Genomic DNA, 6,349 nt, shown 5'->3' on the forward strand with positions numbered 1-6,349 from the left:
ATGTTTGTTAGGTGAGGAAAACAAGAAAAGTTAACCGAGATTAGTGTTTTTGAAGACAAGGTGGTTTAATTACTGAACACATTAGCAAAAAGAATTCGTTCAAAATAACACTAATCTCGATGGAGAGATAAAAGCTTATTTGATTGGTTAGTAATAAATTTTTATGGTCTAAAATGAACTTGTAAATGTGAAAAGTTTCTTTTAATGATACCAATAGTCAAATGTTCAAATATTAAAAGTACTGCTACTTTTACATCTGGAACTACTGCTCTTGCGATGGAAACGTCTGTTGCTGGGAATGCATCACTTGAAAGCTGCTGTTTGGACTACCACTGTTGCTGCGATAAAAGATGTAAGTTGTTCAAATCCACTTGAACACTCATCATAGTTTACCCCTATCTATCCAGCCCATTATGTATCCAAGATTAATTTATTTTTGGTAAGGATACTCCCTTAGATACACCCTTTATTATGTACATATCTCACGAATCATCTCGTAAAAGTTGACATGAGATATTTATTCTAATATAAGGTCTAACTTAGTAAAACATAATTCATATAAAATAATATTAAAATGATATAAAATAAAAAATTTCCATTCTTTATTTCAAAATTTTCATGACTTTTTAGTTAATTTTATGCCATTCAAACTTTATATTCTTTCAAATATTTTGTGGTCTCAAATAGTTGAGATCATAAATTTGAATAAAAGAATAAAAATAATTATATATAGAAATGTAATATATACATGAACAAATAGTAAATGAAAAAAAGATAAAATAAATTTTGTCTAACTTCTCTTTCCCATCTTTGTCTTTTCGTTGGTTATTGGCTCCCTATATATCTTTTGGCATATTTTAGAAATTTTCAAGCTTTGGATAAAAGGTCATAAGGTGATCGTTCTAGACATTCCGTTGTTCTAGCTATTCCAATTAAAGCTTTTGATTTACCCGTTTTTTCATTTCTTTATTTTTTATTTATGATTCGGTGATTTGTTTTTTTTTTTTGAATTTTTGCAGTAATTGATGGATTGAAGGAGAAATTCGCTGAGGCGACGAGGCAAAACGATGTTAAAGCTATTGTTCTTACGGTGAGTCTCGAGTTTTTAATCGAATCATCATTTTATTGCATGTTGATTCTTTGAATTTAGCTCGCTGAATTTTGTTTTTTGTTTTCTTTTTTTTAATTGGTTGACGAAGGCAAGGGAGGAAGGTTTTCCGGTGGTTTTGATATCAATGTTTTCACGAAAGTTCATGGAACTGGTATGAGTTTATTAGTTAGGCAATTTAATTTGAGTGTGAATTTAGTGATTATCGATTAATTACTTAAATTTAGTGAGGAGTGGAAATTTAGAATCTCTGATTGTGTATTTGATTGGTGGTTAAACAGTGATGTGTCGGTCATGCCTCGATGTATCTGTTGATCTTGTCACTAATCTTTGTAGAAGGCTCTGATTCCTTTTCTTATGTTGATTTTCTTTTTAAAACTTTTGGCATTCGTTAAACATATTTCGCTACGGTGTTTCTAGCTCACGGACTACTGACTTGAGAAAATAAACAAAGCTTTAATATTTGATTGTAAATTGTGTTGAATTATATTGTAAAACCACGGAAAATGTTTGTGCCCTCTTAATATCAAACTCTAGAGTCTAGAATCCAGCACCTCGGCGTGGATAATAGATTGTAACTAGATTTATCTCGCCAAAGTGACGATGAATCGATAATTTGGTTTTGCTTCCTTTAGATATTGAAGGTGCAGCAGAGGATCAATCTCTTCAAGGTGAAAAGCCAAGGCTTAGTACTTCTTCAAGTGAAGCGTTATTTAATGTTGCATTCCATGGTCATTCATCTTAGTCAGAACTTGAATTGTGTTATGGAAATAGGGTTTTGTAGCTGCGTTGTGTACCAGCTTCTTTAACCATGATGGTTAATTATTACGAGTTTTGTAGCTTCTTTTATTATTGGCCGAGTTAATTATATAGATCAGATGAGCTGTGAGCCTGTGAGGTAGATTGCCTATTTATTTAAACATAATATTTAAATTCTAAATTTAAATTCATTAATTTTTATATTTAGTTTTAAAGTTAAAATTTTAATAGAAAATTTAATTTAATTAATATTTTTTATTTATCCTTAAAAGTATAAAGTTTAAAGTTCAAATTTAAAAATAAAATAAAATAAAATATTTATCATAGAAAATAAATATTATTTAATTAAAATATATTTTTTAAAAGGTTATATTCTTTAGCGGCATTTGCGGGAAAAGCGTCGCTAAAGGTCATGGTGTTTAACGGTGTTTGCAGGAAAAGCGCCGCTAAAGGTCATGGTCTTTAGCGGCGTTTTTGGAAAAAGCGTCGCTAAAGGTCATGGTCTTTAGTGGCGCTTGTGGGAAAAGCGCCGCTAAAAGTCATGATCTTTAGCGGCGTTTGCTATAGCTGCGTTTTTTACGGCGCTTGTGAAAACGTCGCTAATAGTTTTAGCGTTGCTTTTAAAGGCAAAAAAAGCGCCGCTAAAAGTCTGTTCTCTTGTAGTGTCTGTTTGTTTGCTGTAAGGATGAGTTTTACACCACTACCACCACCTGTGTTTTCTGGTGAAAACTACCATATTTGGGTAGTCAAGATGAAAACATACCTTCAAGCACATGATTTATGGAGTGTGATCGAGAATGATGTTGAACCACCTTCATTGAGGGCCAATCCAACCATTGCTCAGATGAGGCAACACAGTGAAGAGTGTGCTAAGAAACATAAAGCAATGGCTTGCTTGCAAAATAGGGTATCTGATGTGATATTCACTCGGATAATGGCTTGTGACTCACCAAAGCAAGCATGGGAAAAGCTAAAGGAGGAGTTTATGGGGTCAAGCAAGACAAGGCAGTAACAACTGATCAACCTTAGAAGAGATTTTGAGAACTTGAAGATGAGAGAGTCAAAGACCATCAAGTAGTACTCTAATAGGATAATGGCCATAGTCAACAACATTAGGCTCCTTGGTGATGATTTCAGTGTGAGCAGAGTTGTTGAAAAGGTCATTACAACTCTCTCTGAGAAATTTGAGTCAAAGATTTCTTCATTAGAGGACTCGAGGGATTTATCAGCCATTTCATTGTTTGAGTTGGTAAATTCCCTATATGCACTTGAGCAAAGGAAGGCCAATAGGCAGGAAGAGCATTCTGAAAGAGCTTTCCAAGCAAAGGCCAAGGAAGGCTCAGGTTCTAGTCAAAAGGGGAAGAAAACCTTGGGTCGATAGAATGGAGAAATCAAGGAGAGATGCAGGGAAGAAGAGGTTTCCACCATGCATTCACTATAAGAAGACTTCACATTTGGAGAAGAACTGCTAGCACAGACCAGATGTTCAGTGCAGGAGCTGCAAACAGTTAGGACATGTTGAGAGGGTGTGCAAAAACAAAGGGAAGGCACAAGCTCAGCAGCAAATGCAAGCTCAGGCTGCTGAGGATCTTCAAGCTCAGGAGGAGCATGTTTTTACAGCCTTCTGCTTTGCAACCTCAAGTAAGGTCAGATGTGACTGGATAGTAGATAGTGGCTACACACACCATATGGCAGCTGATGAAAAACTGTTCAACGAGCTCAACAAAAGCTTTGCCTCAAATATCAGATTGGTAATGGAAACTTGATTGAAGCCATAGGCAGGCGCAATGTGGTGATCAATACACAGTCAGGTAACAAAGTGATTTCTGATGTATTATTTGTGCCTGACATAGATCAAAATCTACTTAGCATTGTCAGCTTGTAGAAAAAGGTTACTCACTTGCTTTTAAGAATGGCTCATGCATTGTTGAAGACTCTTATGGTCAGGAGTTGGTCACAGTAGCAATGACTGATAGGTGTTTTATGCTTGATGTCAATCAACTTGAAAAGAAGGCTTACACCAGCCTTATTGATAATAATGGTCTATGGCACAGGAGATTAGGCCATGTTAATTACAAGTCACTTGATCAGTTGCACAAGTTGAACTTGGTTGAAGACATATCGAAAGTTGAAGCCAAGGACACTGTCTGTGGGGTTTGCCAGCTTGGTAAGCAAACCAGGTTACCTTTTCCTGCTAATGTGGCATGAAGGGCTCGAGAAAGAGTTGAGTTAGTCCATTCTGATGTCCGTGGACCAATAAAGACTTCTTCCTTGAATGAAAGTAAGTATTTTGTGCTATATATTGATGATCTGACCAGGTTTTGTTGGGTTTATTTCTTAAAGCAGAAGTCTGAAGTGTTTGAAGCTTTCAGCAAATTCAAAGCACTGGCTGAGAATCAGTCTAGCTGCAAGATTAAGGCTTTAAGAACTGACAATGGCACTGAGTATCTGTCTGAAAGGTTTCAGAAAATGTGTGAGCAAGCTGGGATTCACCGCCAGCTAACAACAGTCTATACTCCTCAGCAAAATGGAGTATGTGAGAGGAAGAATAGAACTGTACTCGATATGGCTAGATGTTTGCTATTTGTGAGTAAGCTGCCAAACAAATTTTGGGCTGAGGCTATCAATACCTTAGTTTACCTGCTCAACAAGCTGCCAACTCATGTTGTGAAAGAAAAGACTCCTTTTGAAGCTTGGCATGGAATCAAGCCTTCTGTTTCACACCTAAAGTTGTTTAGCTGTGTTTGCTATGTTCTTATTCTAGCTGAGAGGAGAACCAAGCTTGAAAGAAGGGCGGTTCCAAGAACATTTGTTGGTTACAGCAGCACCAATAAAGGCTATAGGGTGTATGATCCCTCCAAAAAGAAGATTTTGGTGAGTAGGGATGTGAGCTTTAATGAAGGAAGAGTATGGAGCTGGATTGATGCTAATGCAAAGTTGACTAGAGAAGATCAGCTTGACAGCAGTTTGGAACTAGTTGAAAATGAGCCTAAAAATGAAGATTTTGATATTGCTCCTGTGAGAGGCACCAGAACCATTGCTGACATCTATCAAAGATGTAATGTTGCAATTGTTGAACCTTCCAATTTTGAAGAGGCTGCTAAAGAAGAATGTTGGAAAAGGGCCATGGAAGCTGAAATGAAAATGATCCATAAGAATGATACATGGGAGCTGGTTGATAGGCCAGTAAACAGGAAGATTATAGGTGTAAAATGGGTGTTCAGAACCAAGAAAAATACAGATAGGTCTCTGAACAAGCACAAAGCTAGGCTAGTTGTGAATGGGGTATAGTCAGAAGCAAGGAGTTGATTTTTTTGAAACCTTTGCACCTATTGCAAGGTTAGACACCATAAGGCTGTTATTCGCCTTAGCTGCTCAGAAGCAGTGGAAAGTCCATTAATTGATGACAAATAAGCATTTTTAAATGGAGTTCTCAAGGAAGAAATCTTCATAGAATAGCCTGATGGATTTAAGGTTACTGGTGAATGACACAAAGTCTACAAGCCCAAGAAGGCTTTGTATGGCCTAAAACAGGCTCCAAAGGCCTGGTATAATAGGATCGATGCATACCTGTCAAGGTTGGGATTCGAGAAAAGCATTAGTGAGCCCACACTCTATGTGAAGAAGGCTAAGAAAGAAACCTTGCTGATAGTCTCACTTTATGTGGATGACTTATTGGTTACTAGTTGCAGAAGTGGGCTGATTGAAGAATTTAAAAGGCAGATGCAAGATGTTTTTGAGATGACTGATTTTGTTTTGATGACCTACTTCCTTGGTATGGAAGTGAATCAGAATGAGCATGACATTTTCATAAGCCAACAAGCATTTGCACAAAAAGTTCTAAGCAAATTTAGCATGTCAAAGTGCAAGCCTGCTAGCACTCCTGTTGCATGATCGAGTGGATGAAAAGGGGTATAGGAGTTTGGTTGGCTGCCTAATCTATTTGACAGCAACAAGGCTAGACATCTTGTATGTTGTTAGTCTTCTATCGAGATTCATGCATTGCTGCAATGTAGCTCATTTTAAAGCTACAAAAGGAGTCTCAAGGTATGTCAAAGGAACCTTAGGCTATGGTGTAAAGTTTGAGAGAGCTGAAGAGCAGAAGCTAGTTGGTTATTCAGACAGTGATTGGGATGGCTCAACTGATGACATGAAGAGTACATCAGGATACTTCTTCACTCTAGGATCAGGAGTTTTTAGCCATAGTTCAAAGAAACAACAACAGTAGCTCAATCCACTGCAGAGGCTGAGTATATTGCAGCTGCTACTGCTGTTAATCAAGCAATTTGGCTTAGAAAGCTGTTGGATGACTTGAATGCTGGTCAACCAAAAGCAACAGAGATCAAAGTTGACAATTAGTAAGCTGTTGCAATTGCCAAGAACCCTGTGTTTCATGGAAAAACTAAGTATTTCAAGATCAAATACCATTTTGTGAGGGAGGCAGAGTTGTCAAATGAGATAAACTTGGTCCATTGGTACTCA

The 6,349-nt window shown here is 37.0% G+C and overlaps 1 long non-coding RNA gene across 1 annotated transcript; it reads left to right on the forward strand.

The window, feature by feature from the left end:
• Nucleotides 1–826: 826 nt before the first annotated feature.
• On the forward strand, nt 827–1,266 carry LOC128285700 (uncharacterized). The gene is made up of 3 exons (XR_008276242.1): nt 827–893; nt 1,020–1,090; nt 1,200–1,266. It is a non-coding gene; the product is annotated as an uncharacterized LOC128285700 (long non-coding RNA).
• Nucleotides 1,267–6,349: the final 5,083 nt, after the last annotated feature.

The sequence above is a fragment of the Gossypium arboreum genome, chromosome 12 (assembly GCF_025698485.1).
Source record: "Gossypium arboreum isolate Shixiya-1 chromosome 12, ASM2569848v2, whole genome shotgun sequence".
In the NCBI taxonomy this organism is placed as follows: Eukaryota; Viridiplantae; Streptophyta; class Magnoliopsida; order Malvales; family Malvaceae; genus Gossypium; species Gossypium arboreum.